Source organism: Pezoporus flaviventris, unplaced genomic scaffold (assembly GCF_033815535.1).
Source record: "Pezoporus flaviventris isolate CSIRO_AGI_PZ_B2104156 unplaced genomic scaffold, CSIRO_AGI_Pfla_v1 ptg000002l, whole genome shotgun sequence".
Lineage (NCBI taxonomy): Eukaryota > Metazoa > Chordata > Aves > Psittaciformes > Psittacidae > Pezoporus > Pezoporus flaviventris.
This window is the reverse complement of record NW_026892550.1, coordinates 7,852,575-7,867,790: the sequence shown is the minus strand read 5'-3', so window position 1 is coordinate 7,867,790 and position 15,216 is coordinate 7,852,575. Positions and strand designations below refer to the sequence as shown.

The following is a 15,216-nucleotide window of genomic DNA, read 5'->3' as shown; positions in this document are numbered from 1 at the left end:
GAGCTCTACAGCCAATCTGCCTTCTCATCCATTGGCTTCTCACTGTTAATACCCTGAGAGCATGAATGTGCATTAACATCCCTAGTGATCCTCATCTGGGACCTCTCCTCACCGCTGACCATGGACCCAAGAACCTCATTTAAGCTCAGATCTGCCCCTGACCTGAGTTATAATGTGGTTGCATCTGTCTTTAGTTCTGTTTTTTTGGCCATATCTCCCAGATGCCCCTTAGGCTGATGCTGTAAACTTGTCTGCAGCTCCTGAGTATCCTACAGAGATTCAAATGCTCTAGACAAAATTCCTGCTGGTTGTACTCCTGCCTCAGGAGTGACGACCCAGAAACTATGGGAAGTGAAATAACTTAGTACAAGTAATGGGGTGCAACCAAAAGGCAGAGTTTGCAGTTGCCAAAAATGAAACCCCCATATAAGTAAGGTGTCGAATTCCATTTTGATTGCTTATCGTGAAACCCATGATAAAATCCACTAACTACTCTGCTATTGCTGGAACAAAATACCTTTTAAAAAGTAGTGGGCTCAGACTAACAAGGATTTATTTGATATTTATCTAGCAATATCAAAGTGCTTAGACTTAGTTGCCAGACTTGTAGTGTTTTATTATAAGATAGTTCTGAAAGAACAGCTAAAAAAAGCATAACTATTGAGTTCTGAAATGTTTTCTTGACTTTTAAAACACTTTACAAGTAATTCATTTTTAGCCCTACTAACAACTCATATCTATAATCACAAAACTCTGTGAGTTGGTCAGTATGATTGTTGGTTTTCAGATCAGGTTGATTTGTCAGCTTCAAGATTTCTCTGCCTTGGGTCAGTAATTGGGTCATGTGGGTTTTAGGTTACATTTATAGTTTTTAACTAGACTGAGCCAAAAAATTGGCAACATCATGGAAAGCTAAAAATATATAAAACCATTTTGACAAACTTATTTTGAGTTAGCATATAGGAATTGAAATGTTACCTGACGTGTTAAACTGGACAGCTCTAAAATGCTAGCGGGTTATAATTATTGTCTGATGAGCAAGTAAGTACCTTCTTCAAGTGATGATGTCCTGACAGCTACTGTTTTAGAAGAAAACCTAGGAGTCAGGAAAGTGGCTTCAAGTAGAAGGCGGATCTTACACATAAGTTCTTTCTTAGCTATAGGATTCAATTCTTTCAGTTTTAACTACCTAATTGCTACACTTTTGTTCCTTGATCTGTTTTGCTGAACATTAGCTAATGTAATTTCCACCGCTTTTTTACATCAGTACTTCTTGTATGTTCTGTTGGAACCTTAAACTTCATGTAATGTCTTCAACTGGTTTTCAAACCTCTGCATATAGATAGGAAAACTGACAAATGATGCAAAAATCACTCCTGAAATCAATGATAAAGCCTGAGACAGACATGCAGGTGTTTTGTTTTTCCCACTTACAGCTGAATATCAACTTCCATCTCTTATTCAGCAACATATTTGTTGGCATAATAATGTCTTTTGTCGACAAGGTCTTTAATCTGTAGATCACTGTATTGATACTACAATTTCTGGGGGTTTGGCTGAGAACAGCAGTGTGATGGTTTGAGTTGGGAGTGTTCACATCTTGAGTTGTATTCCCTCTCCCTCTTTTATCAATTGATGTCTTGTAGAGGTGCTTGATGTTATTTATTGTTTAGAAAATACTGAGTGAGTTGCACTACTACTCTTACCCGTCTAGAAAGCACTTTTCTTTCTAGAAGGCTACTATGGGTAACAATATGAAAGAAAAATAAGCCTCCTAATTAGCTGTTCTCTTGTAGCTTCTTTAAAAGTTTATTTTAAAACGGATCTGGAGTTTATCACAAGGCATTGAATAACATTATGTACACCCTTGTACTTGCACTAGGACTTCCGTCCAGAAGGCATCAAAAAGTGTATGCTTTCATTGCTGTCAACAGTTGGAGGGATGGACTTGTCAGGGATGTGCTAGTTTGGTTTCTCTAGCATTAAATTCACTACACCCCCAAACACATCAGGGTTTTCTTGAAGCTAGGATTACTCCATTAGGCTGTGAGTCATACTTGAACCCCATTGCCTTTCAAGACAACATAGTGTGAGTGCTTGTTGAAGGGTGCGTGGGAACAGGCCTGGATGTGCCTGCGGTGGGTATGTGAACAACTGAATGCAAATGAATCACCTCTTCAGGAGAGCATAATATGCACCTGAGGAGGAACAGGTCATTAAAGCCACAGGACTGGTGAGCACAACATGCTCCTTAAATTTTCTGTGCTGAGATTTAGAAGCCATTTGCTGTCTGTCTACATGACTGCTGACATGAAAGCATGTGGTACAGCAAAGCTCCGTGGCAAATGGGTCAGAAGGCTGAGTGGGTGTCCCTAGCTTGGACTACACTGAGATGTCTCCCTTTTCAGCACTAATGGTTAAGGCTTATGTAAAAGTATACTGTAAATCTGCCTTTTTCAGGGGTTAGTGAAGTGTTTAGATTGCATGAAGTTATTAGCTAAATTAGAGGAGATGCGGATTTGTATATAAATATAAAATGAACAAATTAACTAAACAGAGACAAGAATGCATTAGTCTGAAAAAAAAATCACAGAGATGTATGACAGGACAAGAGAACCCAACAAAAGCTCTTTGTGATGTAGCTTAAACCCCAGCTGTGCTAGCTGGAGACCAGCCTCTTTGAAAATAGATGGTATGGTTTTTGTGTTTGTGACAATGTGATTTTTAAAATGCCTTCCCTTACAAGACACCCTACAGATTTTTCCCACAGGGTAAAAGGTAGAGATGAAATTTAAGCTGCCTGATAATGGATTATTTGTCTTGCCTGAGTGCCTGGCTGTGCCAGTGAGTTATGTTTTTCTACCACTTGGCACGGGAACAGCAAAGAACTTAAGTATCAGGAAAGGATGTTTCATATAGATAGATTAGCATGATGGTTTTGGTCACGGCATGCCAGTTTGAAGTGAATTTTCTAATGGTAGGCTATGAGATACTTCTTACAGCACTATTTGGGGGGAAAATTTGCTTTTGCGTTACTGGATTTCTGTGGTATCCAGCACTTCTCTCTGCAATGGAGCAGTGGACAGCTTCCATGACCATGTTCCTCTGCTCTTGGCTTCTGCTGACTCCTCTGGGAAAAGGATGTGTTCAGTACAGTGCCCTGCAGGACTGAACGCTCTTCCATTAGGAAAGTGCAGTTATTAAATAATGCTTTGAGAGGAAAACACCTAGAAGGTAGAATTCACTACCAGTTGGCAAGTGGTTTGCATACAAATCTTCTTCCCTCAGGAACAATTAAATGAAATCAGTTATATTTGCATATAAAAGAGTTTATCTCACCCCTCATCTGAAAATAGGTATTATGAGGCTCTTTTTCCTCAGAAGAATTCACATAAGGATTATTTCATTTCATTTTTTGTATATATTTTTTAATAATATTCACAAATGGGAACTTTAATAGCTTGGTAATCTGTAGAAAAGCTGTATTTAATACTTTAATGAATTTATAAAGGTTTGTGAAGTTACTTGCACTCACTAATTTAAGAATTAGTTTTAGGTATTTTAAAGAAATCTTATTAACTGGTCTTGACGAGTGATAAAGAAACCATCCTGTAGAAGAAAGGCCAGCTTTTCACCCCTGAGAATTTGTCAGGACTTCAGTACAGATTTTTCTGAATGGGTGTTTCCAGTTAAAACTCAAATTTAGGTCTTGGGATTGAGTTATGAGTCACAAAATATCAATAAGTAAATCTTCTTAATTTATTTGGGTAGGTTAAAACTCGACCAGCAGGTTATTACATACTTCTTTTTGTGTTTCCATAACACACATAAAAACACCTTTGTTCCTACCTGCATTATATTTTGACTTGGGCTTTTTCATGGTGACTCCCAGGCCTGACTCCAGAGCTCCTGGGCTGTTTCTGCCCAATTAACTAATTAAATTACATGTTAATAAATAATTATTATGTTAATTATGTTAATAATGAACATGTAATTTGGTCCAGTGGCCTTTTTTACAGCTTGGTTAGTGAGTCTGTGACTAGGGAGACTTTGGCCAAATGAGTATTTACTAGATCAGGAACCATCAGGACTAAAAATGAGACGTGTTAGTGAAAGTTAAACGGTAGCTTGAAATCTGTGCGATTCGTTACCCAGGTGGCATGAAGCTGCTTTAAAGCACATTCATTATAGTTTGCTCAAGAAGCAGAGGACTTTTGGGTAACTCTACAGGGCAGGTGAGGGGTGCCAGGGAAGGCTCAGAGCCAGGGTTTTACCAGCTTGGTTCTGTCTCTGGCCACAGGGTCCTGCTGGCCTGATCCCTGCCTCTTTCCCTCTTTCCTGGCACTATGAACGGCACCTAGTATTTGGGCAGTTCCCTGCATACAAACTGGGGTCCTGGCACTTCTCAATGACCCCCTTAGAGTGCATCTTAGGGGCATCAAAGTTGGAATACAATCTATGCAAGAGCTGTACTTTCTCAGAGTGCTGCTCTGAAACAGAGCCCTTTAATGCCTTCACTACTAAAACCAAAGTCTTAACACTTTTCCCAAAGTACACTCTTTAACATCACTATTGGCTTAAAAAGTTATAGTCCATATGTCAGCTGTGAAAGAACTTCTGAAAGCAGCCAACTGTTTTTTCTTTCCATAAGTGAAGTTATGGTACAGCTCTGCTTTCAGGCTTGGTGTTTTTTACTTTTTCATTGTAAAAACAGAGAGGAGAACTTGGAATTAGAAGTGAAGCTGGAGATATATTTTGTCCACGTCTTTACTTGCATTAGGTCCGACTTGTTATGAAAGCGATGGCTGCCTTTCCTCAAGAAATATTTCATTGCATGATTATTTCACTGCCAGCATGGATTTTTGTTTCCTTTTTGTCACATGTGAATGGCCTGCTGAAACATATGTTTTTCAAATCTAAGCATCTTGACACTGGAACAGGTTGCCCAAAGAAGTGGGAAATGCTCCATCCCTGGCAGTGTTCAAGGCCAGGTTGGACAGAGCCTTGGGTGACATGGTTTAGTGGGAGGTGTCCCTGCCCATGGCAGGGGGGTTGGAACTGGATGATCTTAAAGTCCTTTCCAATCCAAACCATTCTATGATTCTATAAGTAAGAGTCCAGCATTTGAAGCTCAGCTTGTGCAACGCTCAGCATCAGTAAGACCTGTAAGCCTTTTACTAGAAATTACTATTGCAGAGGGAGAATAAGGTTGAGAAACAGAGCAGCAGTGCTAGCAGATTGATGCTTGAACTTTTGCTCAGAAATGTTATACAGACACCCTGGTTCTTATAGCTTCCATAAGGCGTTTTATTAAGGTTGTGCATAATGTGATGTTTTATTTCTCCTGTTGACTTTTATAAGGAAAGAAGAGTTACCCATGTGTTGCCTCAGAAACATCTCTCTCAGTAATAATATTCCTAACTCATTAATTTGCTCCAATCAAATCTGATAGAAAGGTGGGCTTGTCAAAGGTTTCTGGGTTCCAGGTCCTCCTGATAACCCCTCCCCTTGCAGTCATGGGGCTGTTGGGTTCATGCTCACAAATGATGTTGGCAGCAGGCAGCTGGCTGGCTAACCCAGCTCCAGCTCCAGCAGCACACGGCATGTGTCTTCGCCTTCCCTGCAGAGGCAGCTGAGGACATGGAGGGGAGCTGAGGTTACTGCAGGGGAGGAGGGAGGGATGGGTGTGGAGCTGGGGAAGAAATCAGTCTTCATTAGTCGTGTTGCAAAGACTTGGAGTGATTCTTCTCTGTCTCTTAAGAGAACATCTTAATCATCTGGGACAGGAGAGTTCAGTGTCTTTCTCCTGATTGTCCCTCCAGAGGCTGCTACTTTTGTAGGGGTAATCCACTGCTTAGCCTAGTAACACCAGGAACTTGATAGAGAATGTCAGGAGAATGCATCAGCCATAGCTCCTTGGCCCACTGAAATGTTCTATACCCACTTTCAAAAGGAAAAAAGACATTTCTTAGTTGATAAAAGTTCAGCACTGGAGGGGGGAGGAATAACTCATCCTTCTTGAAGCCATTGCTGTGTCTATTTACGTTAGCAATCATATGCATTTAAATACAAGAAATCCTGAATGTTTTAGGATAGGATGAGATTCAGAAATGTAACCTGGTAAAAAATAACCCAACCCAAATCTAAACTCTTTTTTTCTTTCCACCCAGATGCAAAGCCTGAAACAACGTCAATGAAATGTTTGGGATCAGTTTTGCAAGACACCTATCTTAGACCCCTTGCTTTAGCAAACATTTGTATACACTGGTACACCCCAGGCATTGCTAATTCCTCCAGAACTGCAGGGCTTCAAAGGATGGTTCAGTATGGAGTCCCTGCTAGAAGCTACTCAACTTTGTTGATTTTTCTGCTTTGTTTTTTGTCAAAACTGGGCTTTCTTACAGGGATAATTTAATCCTTCAGAAATGAAGTGATCCCACTGAAACAGTTTGTTGTCAGCATATTATCAGTCACCTTCAGATTTCATCAGGTTTTTGCAAAATGCTCTTGTCAAGCCTGACAGACTTTTCATTCTCATTTGAAACTAATTAGAGCCTCTGCTTTACTTTGATTTTATAAAAGGCTGAGATGGGCAAAGATTCAGTTACTCTTAGAGCTCCAGCCCTATGGAAACATCTCTATATAGTACAGTAGATATCTACATGTAAAATATGTATTTTGCATAATGTTTACATATAATATAATGAGGCATTTGCCAGTTTTAAGATACAACCAACCACTTGCAGCTCTTCTTTGCATGCAGACAAACTAGATTCCAAGACAGTAAAACAAAATTAATATTCTGGTAATTATCTATTTCCAATTAAAATATCATTGTGCAATGATGAACAATAAAAAAGAGCCAAGACTTTCAAATATTTGAGGTTGAGTGCCTTGAATTAATATTTATGAACCAAAAATAAATGCCCTGACTTTGTAAGAGTGCTGTGCACTCAGCAGCATCTTCTGCAATCAACAAAAACATGGATGCAGCACAGAGTAACCTGGCTGTCTTCTGCATTTTAATTAAGGATAGGGCTTACAGCCTTGTTAAGCTCATAAGGCTGCAGCACTTGGGTAAGGTGTAAATGCGTTGGAGTTTCCTTGGTTAATGATGACAGTCTGCACTAATAACTAGTTTTAAGAAGCAGATGTACTTAACATTTTGAAAAGCACTCAGCAGCTTCTCCTCAATTCCTGGCTTCTGAAATACAGATCACTTATTTAGTCCTTGGTTTCTTTTTTGCTGCCAGTCCATGAGGGTGACTTGTTTGTTTTGTACTCTGTAGTGGTTTTTAAATGACTGAATATTGTGGGAATACAAAAGAACCAATTAATACCAACCATTCCACTAAAAATAAGCTTGCTTAAGCTCTCCCAAGGGCTGTGGTGTACCTTTTTGCACCTGAAAGCAGTTGCTCTGTGAGAAGATACAAGTTCTTCCATCTGCCTTTGCTGTCCAGCTTCTTGTGAGCTTGTTTAACCACTGTACCCTTGGATGTACAAGAGGAGAAGACAGCAGTGCTAAGTGCTGCATCCAGATTTGTAGCACTCATAAACAATGTCCAGGGGTGTGGGATACAGCAGAGCAAATTGCAAGGAAGTTGACCCTGTTCCGTGCAGTTCCTGGTTTTTCACAGAACACAGTGCTCTGATGACTGGGAAGATGCTTGCACCACTTGAAGATACTAAGGGCTGACACATTAGCTTGTTTAGTGATGCCATCTGTAGCCCTTTTCTAATTGGACTTCTGAAGATATGTTCTCAGCTTTATAAGAGCCTTTAAAAGACTGCCCAGCCTTAGTTATTTTTGTGTTGCAGCTGGAGGAGTTCTCATAAACAGAGGTTGAAATTTTCTGTATCAAATATATTAGTGACTGATTGAAGTGGATTTCAAAACTAGCTAATCAAAAAGCATTACCCTACTTTACACCCTTCAGAGCAAGCAGCTAGAGAAAGTGCCAGACAAGGTTTAGGACTCTACTGACCCCCTGTACAGTGTGTCTATCAGTTCTGCTTCCTCTCTGGGACTTTACAGCTCTGTACAATGTAATCCCACAGGGATGAGTTAAAGAAGTATTTCAATATCCTGCCATGTGTGACATATGTTTTTTACTTCCACTCTTAACTGCAGATGTCTACTAAGTAATAAAATACATCTTTATATGAAAAGATGGGTATCAGCTGAAGTTAAATTTTGTGGGGGTTTTGCTAGTATAAATGGTCAATAAGTATCAACATTTCCTGTGTTTTCATCATTATTCCCTGACTTTTATTCCATCTTAGCTTTGTTAAATAACATTCTGCTTTGCACAGGAATTGCACAGCAGATTGAACTCAAGAGACATCTGATCTAGCAGTCAGATGGAGGCTGATATCAGCTATTTCAGTGGAAGGTGCAAAAATCAGCTCTCAGTAGACATCAGGTAAAAATGTTTCAGTTCCTTGTGTCTAATAGAGACTGTTTTTTCAGGCTTGCATATGACATTTAAGTCACTCCATTCACTGGAGATAATACTGTGAAACATTTCCGTCAATATACATGTTCAGTTCTGTATATATGTCTGTACATGTATAGATATATATTTCTATACACATGTCCAGACAAAATATATATTTCTTCCTTCCTATGTTTTGACACTTTGCTTTAAGGAGCATTTTGTCCCAGATAGATGATCAGTTACCTTTCTTTAGGACAATTGTCTGATTTCTCTTGGTTCAAAACTCTTTACTTCCTCCCTCTTCACATTAATTTCTCAGGTATATCTGAAATATTAGTTTGAAAAATATGTGGAGTAACCTCTTCCACCTACCCAGTTGTCAGGAGTCAGCATAAATCAGTCTCTGGCATCCACGATGTACCAGAGATTGTTTTGGGAAAGTTATGGAGGTTCAATTCTCAAACACTGGTGAAAATTACCCTGTGTTTCAACATATCTGTGCTGCTTAGTTGGTGCCAGTTTGAAGGAATATAGATTTCTCCGTTGATTGCAAGAACAGGCTTTTGGTTGACTGAAGGGAAATATTCTTTAAAAGACTCACAAAATATTGTCAGGTTTAAAGTCTGATGAAAAACTTGATCTACTCCATTAATTGCTTTCCAAAATGGCTTTTTTTCTAGAGATGCTCTCCTTCCTCAGCTTTCTACCCCTGTCTTTCCCCACCTTTTAAAACATGGCTCTGCCTTACTAAAGCCATATAAAATTCTTCCATAGCATAGCAGATTGCTGTCTGCTTAGAAAATCTATTTTTATTCTGGGTGAACAGCTGTGGGTTGTGTCACACAGTATTACTTGCCTGTACCTGCAGGCAGCTGGAGATAAGGGCAGAATTTGCCCTTCACTTGTCCAAATGGAGACCAGTGAAGAGTGGTGCTCCTCAGGGGTTGGTATTGGGAAGTGGAATTAAACAGTTGTGGTGGAAAACTGAAGAAACGTATTGATAGCAGAACTCTCCTGTCATGTGTGCAGGTATATCATCCTTTTCCCAGGGTTCCACTTTAAGATGATAAAAATGCTAATTTTTTTCTCTCTGTCCTCTGTTTCCCACATGCTCTGCAGCTCTTTGTGCCAGTGGGTAGCTGTGTATGCTAAGGACCAGGTGGGACAGTGGCAGCAAATATAATGGTTCTTGATGCCAGTAATTAAAATGGGATCATACTGGTAACCAAAATGAGAGGGGGAAGTTCCTCTCTCAAAGAAAATCTTTAATCAACAGGTAATAAAACCAATTTTGTTATGCCTGACAAGGACTGCAAATCGGTCACAGGTTTCCTAAATCAGACACTTCAGCATTTTGTTGGGGAAGGGCATTTCCTAGTTGTATAAATGACATGGCCTGTTGGGATATGGATCTATTTGTGAACAAAAACCAGAGACAGCCCTGGACTATGGGCATATTTCTCTGCTTTTGAAATGTCATGTCTATGAAAAGTGTTTGATTACTGATGGGTTTTAAAACTTTTATGGCTTCTGCTCCATGTTCTAAGGTATGCTTTCTTCTCTTTCCAACTTGTCTGGTTGAGATAAAACTAAAAGGATCAAAGGCAAACGTTTAATTTATTTCCTTATTTTGTATTCCATTTTGAATATAAAATCTTCATTATTGTCTTCCATTTAACAGGTCCTCTCTGCATCAAAATCTTAGAATCATAAAATTATCTAGGTTGCAAAGGATCTTGAAGTTTATGGAGTCCAACCATTAACCAAGCACTGTCAAGTCCACCACAAAGCCAGGTAAGTAAGCGCCACATCTACACATCTTTTAAATACCTCCAGGGATAGTGACTCAACCACTTCCCTGGGCAGCCTGTTCCACTGCTTGACAATCCTTTCCGTAAAGCATTTTTTCCTAATATGCAATCTAAACCTCTCCTGGTGCAACTTGAGGCTGTTTCTTGTGATCCTGTTGCTTGTTATTTGGGAGAAGACACCAACACCCACCTCACTACAACCTCCTTTCAGGCAGTTGCAGAGATTGATAAGGAGTCCCTTCAGCCTCCTCTTCTCCAGACTTTTCTTCATCCTTTGTCACTGTGTTTCCCCCCACATCCAGTAAAGGATGTAGATCCTCCTTAGCTCTCCTTAGTTGCTAATGTGGTTATAAAAATAGTTTTTACTGTCCTTTATGGGAGTAGCCAGATTAAATTGTAGTCGGGTTTTGGCCTTCTCTAGAATTTTCTCCCTGCACAACTCATGTCACTCTTGTAGTCCTCCTGAGTTGTCTGCCCCTTCTTCCAAAGACCATGAACACTCCCTTTTTAACTAAGTTCCAGACAAAGCTCTCTGTTCAAACAAAACAGTCTTCCTCACAGGCTCATCCTTTGGCACATGGGAATGACCTGCTCCTGCACCTCTGAGATCTTCTTGAAGAGTATCCAGCCTTCTTCCCGCTGTTGCCTGCTTTTCTCAGCCATAGTGCACATTCACACAGCCTTTGGATTAATGGGAGGATCTTACACCAAGGACTGCAGTTTGTGACCTGTAGTTTCACTTGCTACATGTCTGTCTTCAACAATCCAAGCCTCATTCTCCTATTATAGTGACAACAGCTTATAAAGCCTTTCACAAAAAGGCAGAAGAGGAGAGGGATCCTCACACAAAGTCAGATCGATGCATCAATGCTGTGAACTGCAGAAGGCAATAACCAGTGTTCTTGTGGAAGTCTGGTTTAACATAATTTAGTGCTACAATTGAACCTGGGGCATGAACCAAAAACATGGAGGAAAACTTCCAGAAATAGCAAGAACTGAAAGCAGGTATCCCTTTACTTTTGAAACAAGTCTGCAAATTTCACTGCTCAAGCTTCACCAATTGCTAGCTTATGCCACACATAAATGTACCACAGATTGTGACATTGAAATGTGACATGCTTACCTATTCCAGCTTAATAGAATTATGTGGGGTTTTTTTCTATGCCAGCACAATATTAGTTAAATGAGAAGCTCAGTTGGATTTCATTACCAGCATTCTCATAGAAGTACTATAATTGAACCTTCACTTATAGCTTAATCTCAAAGTCAACAAAACTACACAGAATTTTGACAGAAATCTAAAAGGTGTCGCTTGTGTCAAGCTTGCACTGATTAATTTATTGATCTGTTTCTATTCAGCTAAGGATAGTGCTCAGATGGACTAAGAGGAGGATAACACAGAAACATTAAGGAAGTGAATCAAAATGAAGAGAAAGCACAAAAGGGCTTATTTGAAAATCGACTTTGGAAAGCCAGGCTGGCATCATCAGTTAATTCAAGGGGGTCAGTCCGTGCTGCTGCTGGAGGTGATAGGCTGTGTTGTGGCAGGAGAGACGGGTCTTTTGCAGGAAACACAAGTGTCCATGTCTGAGGCAGCAGAGACTGATGCAAGGTTGGAAAGGTGTCACATAGTCATAGAACATGTCAGGAAGACTGTCTGTTTCATCTTCCCAGGTAGATCTGGACTACCAAGAACAGATTTTTTACAGCCAAAGGAAATTATATATTTTATATATATATATATATATATATATAAAATATTGAGAGACTCCTCTTTGGGGCTTCTACATATTCAAACCCAAAATGTATCATACATACTGAGCGGGAGGTAATTGACTTTAGATGAATCAAATTTTGCAGATATGAGGGCTGGGAAAAATGGGGTGGTGTGGGTATTTTTGGCATTTGGCTTGTTTGGGTGTTTTGGTTTGTTTTATTAAATTATTTAAATATGTCCAATGAGGCATCATCCAGCTGAGAGAAACTGAGAAGGAATACTATTTGTCAGGGAGAGATTAATCTGGCCCAGGTGAAGTGTCCATAAGACGCTTATAAAAAGACAGAAAAGAAGCCATGTCAAGACTGTAGCATATTAATTTCCTGTTTCACTCCTCCTACACGGAGCAGCTGAAGCTACAAAATCACACTGCTCTCTGGAGCTGAAGGTTGCTATTTTTAACCCTTGCTGTGTGATGCTGAATGTCAGACTTGCCCCAGGTTAGAATGGATGGTACTCAGACTGTTGGTAGTAAAGGGCTTCAGGCAGCTTAGGGCTCTCATGCTTTATGAGTCATTACTAAAGGCTATAAATAGGAAGTAATATAAATTATATAAGCCTTACAAACCATATAGTGTGGAAATAGTATGACTCAGCCCAGTCACTCCATCTACAATTTTATAATCTCTTATCACTTTGTTATACTTGAGTTCTGAAATATTGAGTACAAGCCAGGGTCTGATGTATTGGTGAGATGTTAGTTCTTGTTTCTCAGGACACATTATTCATAATACATATTCACAAGTGGGAAAAGGCTGGGTTGAAATGGTGTGTGAAAGGTGTGAAGGTGGGTAAGATTTGGCCTCTGCCAGCAGAAAAGGTCACAGCTCAGGAGGGAAGGCAGCAAAACCTGAATTCATGCAGAGATCGGTGGTGGAAGTCTGATTAAAATTTCACTAACTGGCAAATTCTGAACTTTCCTAGGAAAGGTCAAGTTGGTTTAGCAGGAAAAAGAGGCTGCTCCCAAATCCTGGCGACTTTCTTTTCCGCAGCTGGAAATAACTCTGAACTGTCTGGATAAGTTTAAGCACTGCCAATAAAATAAGCAGAGTTACACTAGGACAAGTTTATCATTGGCATGATAATTCACTGAGCCACTTTTGCAGTAGGGATTGGTTTTACTCAGCCTTCCCTGAAGTTACTTTTCTGAACTATAACAAGTTCTTATCAGAGGCATCTGAATAAAATAATCATTTTAAATCAAAAATATTAATAAAGAAGGTATTTCAGATACTTCACTTGCAAATAATTCATTACACTGAATTAGTTTTCTCAAATCAATTAGGAGTCTGCCAGGTACCAGCAAATGGCAATTTAACAGCAGGAACAATTTTTAGATGTATTTTAGAGAGGATGAGAGAGTAGAACCAATTTCTTTAAAATTGCTCCTTCAACCCACAGGGTCCTGGCTGAACATTTCTCTCCAACAACACATGGGCTTTTGTTCACCAGTCTTCCTGTTTGGAACAAGGACATATTGACTTAGGACTACTCTAAGCCTAGTTATTTTGTTTGCTGGTGAAGCACGATGAGTATTTATTCTTGTGAGCAAAATACACAGTCATGTGGTTTATGTGTCTCTAGGGTAAACCCAAGATGTGTAGAGACATATGAGTGCCAACTGTTTCTATATCTATAGATGATGTACAGATCCTTTTTACAAAGTCCTCACTACAGAGAGTAGTCCTACAAAGGACCAGAGTGACCCAGAATGCCTGTGTAGTGATCTGAGACACATTACTGATACACTGTTTATGCAGTTCTTGATAGATGTTGCTTTTTAGTCTTTAATGGATGATTCTTTGGTCTAACCCAATTTGTTCTTATAAGCTCAGGTCTGCCTACAGCTAGCTAACAGAAAGCAGTAGGTACAAATTGTGTCTGAACGCCTCACTCTCACTGGCATTTAGACACTTGATGCTATATTCTTTCACCCACATAAAATACAAATAGAAGCAACGTCTTGCCAGTCTATGTCACTTCTGGTGATGGAGGTAGGGCTCGTTACCTTTTATTTGATGAATTTGGAATCCAAAAACCTGTCACTGAGAGGGGGTGAGGAATAGAGCTCTGCCTGATCATGAGGCTGTAGGCTGGGTGTGTGCAGTGACATCCATGTTCAGCCTCCACTGCTAGACCTGGTAACTATACTTGGGAATGCAGGGGGGAGCAACAGGGGAAGCCTGGCTGCAATGCTGGGTAGTAGGAACTGCTTCTGAATTAACCAAAGAGTTAATGCAAAGAGTTGTGGTCAATGGCTCAATGTTGAGTTGGAGACCAGTAACGAGTGGTGTCCCTCAAGGATAGGTGTTAGGACCAGTCTTATTTAACATCTTTGTTGCTGACATGGACAGTGGGATTGAGTGCGCCCTCAGCAAGTTTGCCGATGACACCAAGCTGTGTGGTTCGGTTGATACGCTGGAGGGAAGGAATGCCATCCAGAGGGACCTTGACATGCTTGTGAGGTGGGCTGATGCCAACCTCATGAAGTTTAACCATGACAAAGTGCAAGGTCCTACACCTGGGTCAGAGCAATCCAAGGCACAGCTACAGGTTGGGCAGAGAAGAGATTCAGAGCAGCCGGGCAGAGAAGGACTTGGGGGTGTTGGTTGATGAGAAAATGAACATGAGCCGGCTTCAGTGTGTGCTCGCAGCCCAGAAAGCCAACCGTATCCTGGGCTGCATCAAAAGGAGCGTGACCAGCAGGTTGAAGGAGGTGATCCTGCCTCTCTACTCTGCTCTCATGAGACCTCACCTGGAGTATTGTGTGCAGTTCTGGTGTCCTCAACATAAAAAGGACATGGAACTGTTGGAACAAGTCCAGAGGAGTCCACGAGGATGATCAGGGCACTGGAGCACCTCCCATATGAAGATAGGCTGAGAAAGTTGGGGCTGTCCAGCCTGGAGAAGAGAAGGCTGCGTGGAGACCTCATAGCAGCCTTCCAGTATCTGAAGGGGGCCTATAGGGATGCTGGGGATGGGCTTTTCATTAGGGACTGTAATGACAGGACGAGGAGTAACAAGTTCAAACTTAAACAGGGGAAGTTTAGATTGGATATAAGGAAGAAGTTCTTTACTGTAAGGGTGGTGAGGCACTGGAATTGGTTGCCCAGGGAGGTTGTGAATGCTCCATCCCTGGCAGTGTTCAAGACCAGGTTGGACAAAGCCTTGGGTGACATGGTTTAAT

General features: G+C 40.5%; 1 long non-coding RNA gene across 1 annotated transcript; it reads left to right on the top strand.

Annotated features, from left to right (window-relative positions):
- Positions 1–5,359: 5,359 nt before the first annotated feature.
- On the top strand, positions 5,360–10,244 carry LOC133275086 (uncharacterized). The gene is made up of 3 exons (XR_009745390.1): positions 5,360–5,456; positions 8,317–8,426; positions 10,123–10,244. It is a non-coding gene; the product is annotated as an uncharacterized LOC133275086 (long non-coding RNA).
- The last annotated feature ends 4,972 nt before the right edge of the window (positions 10,245–15,216 follow it).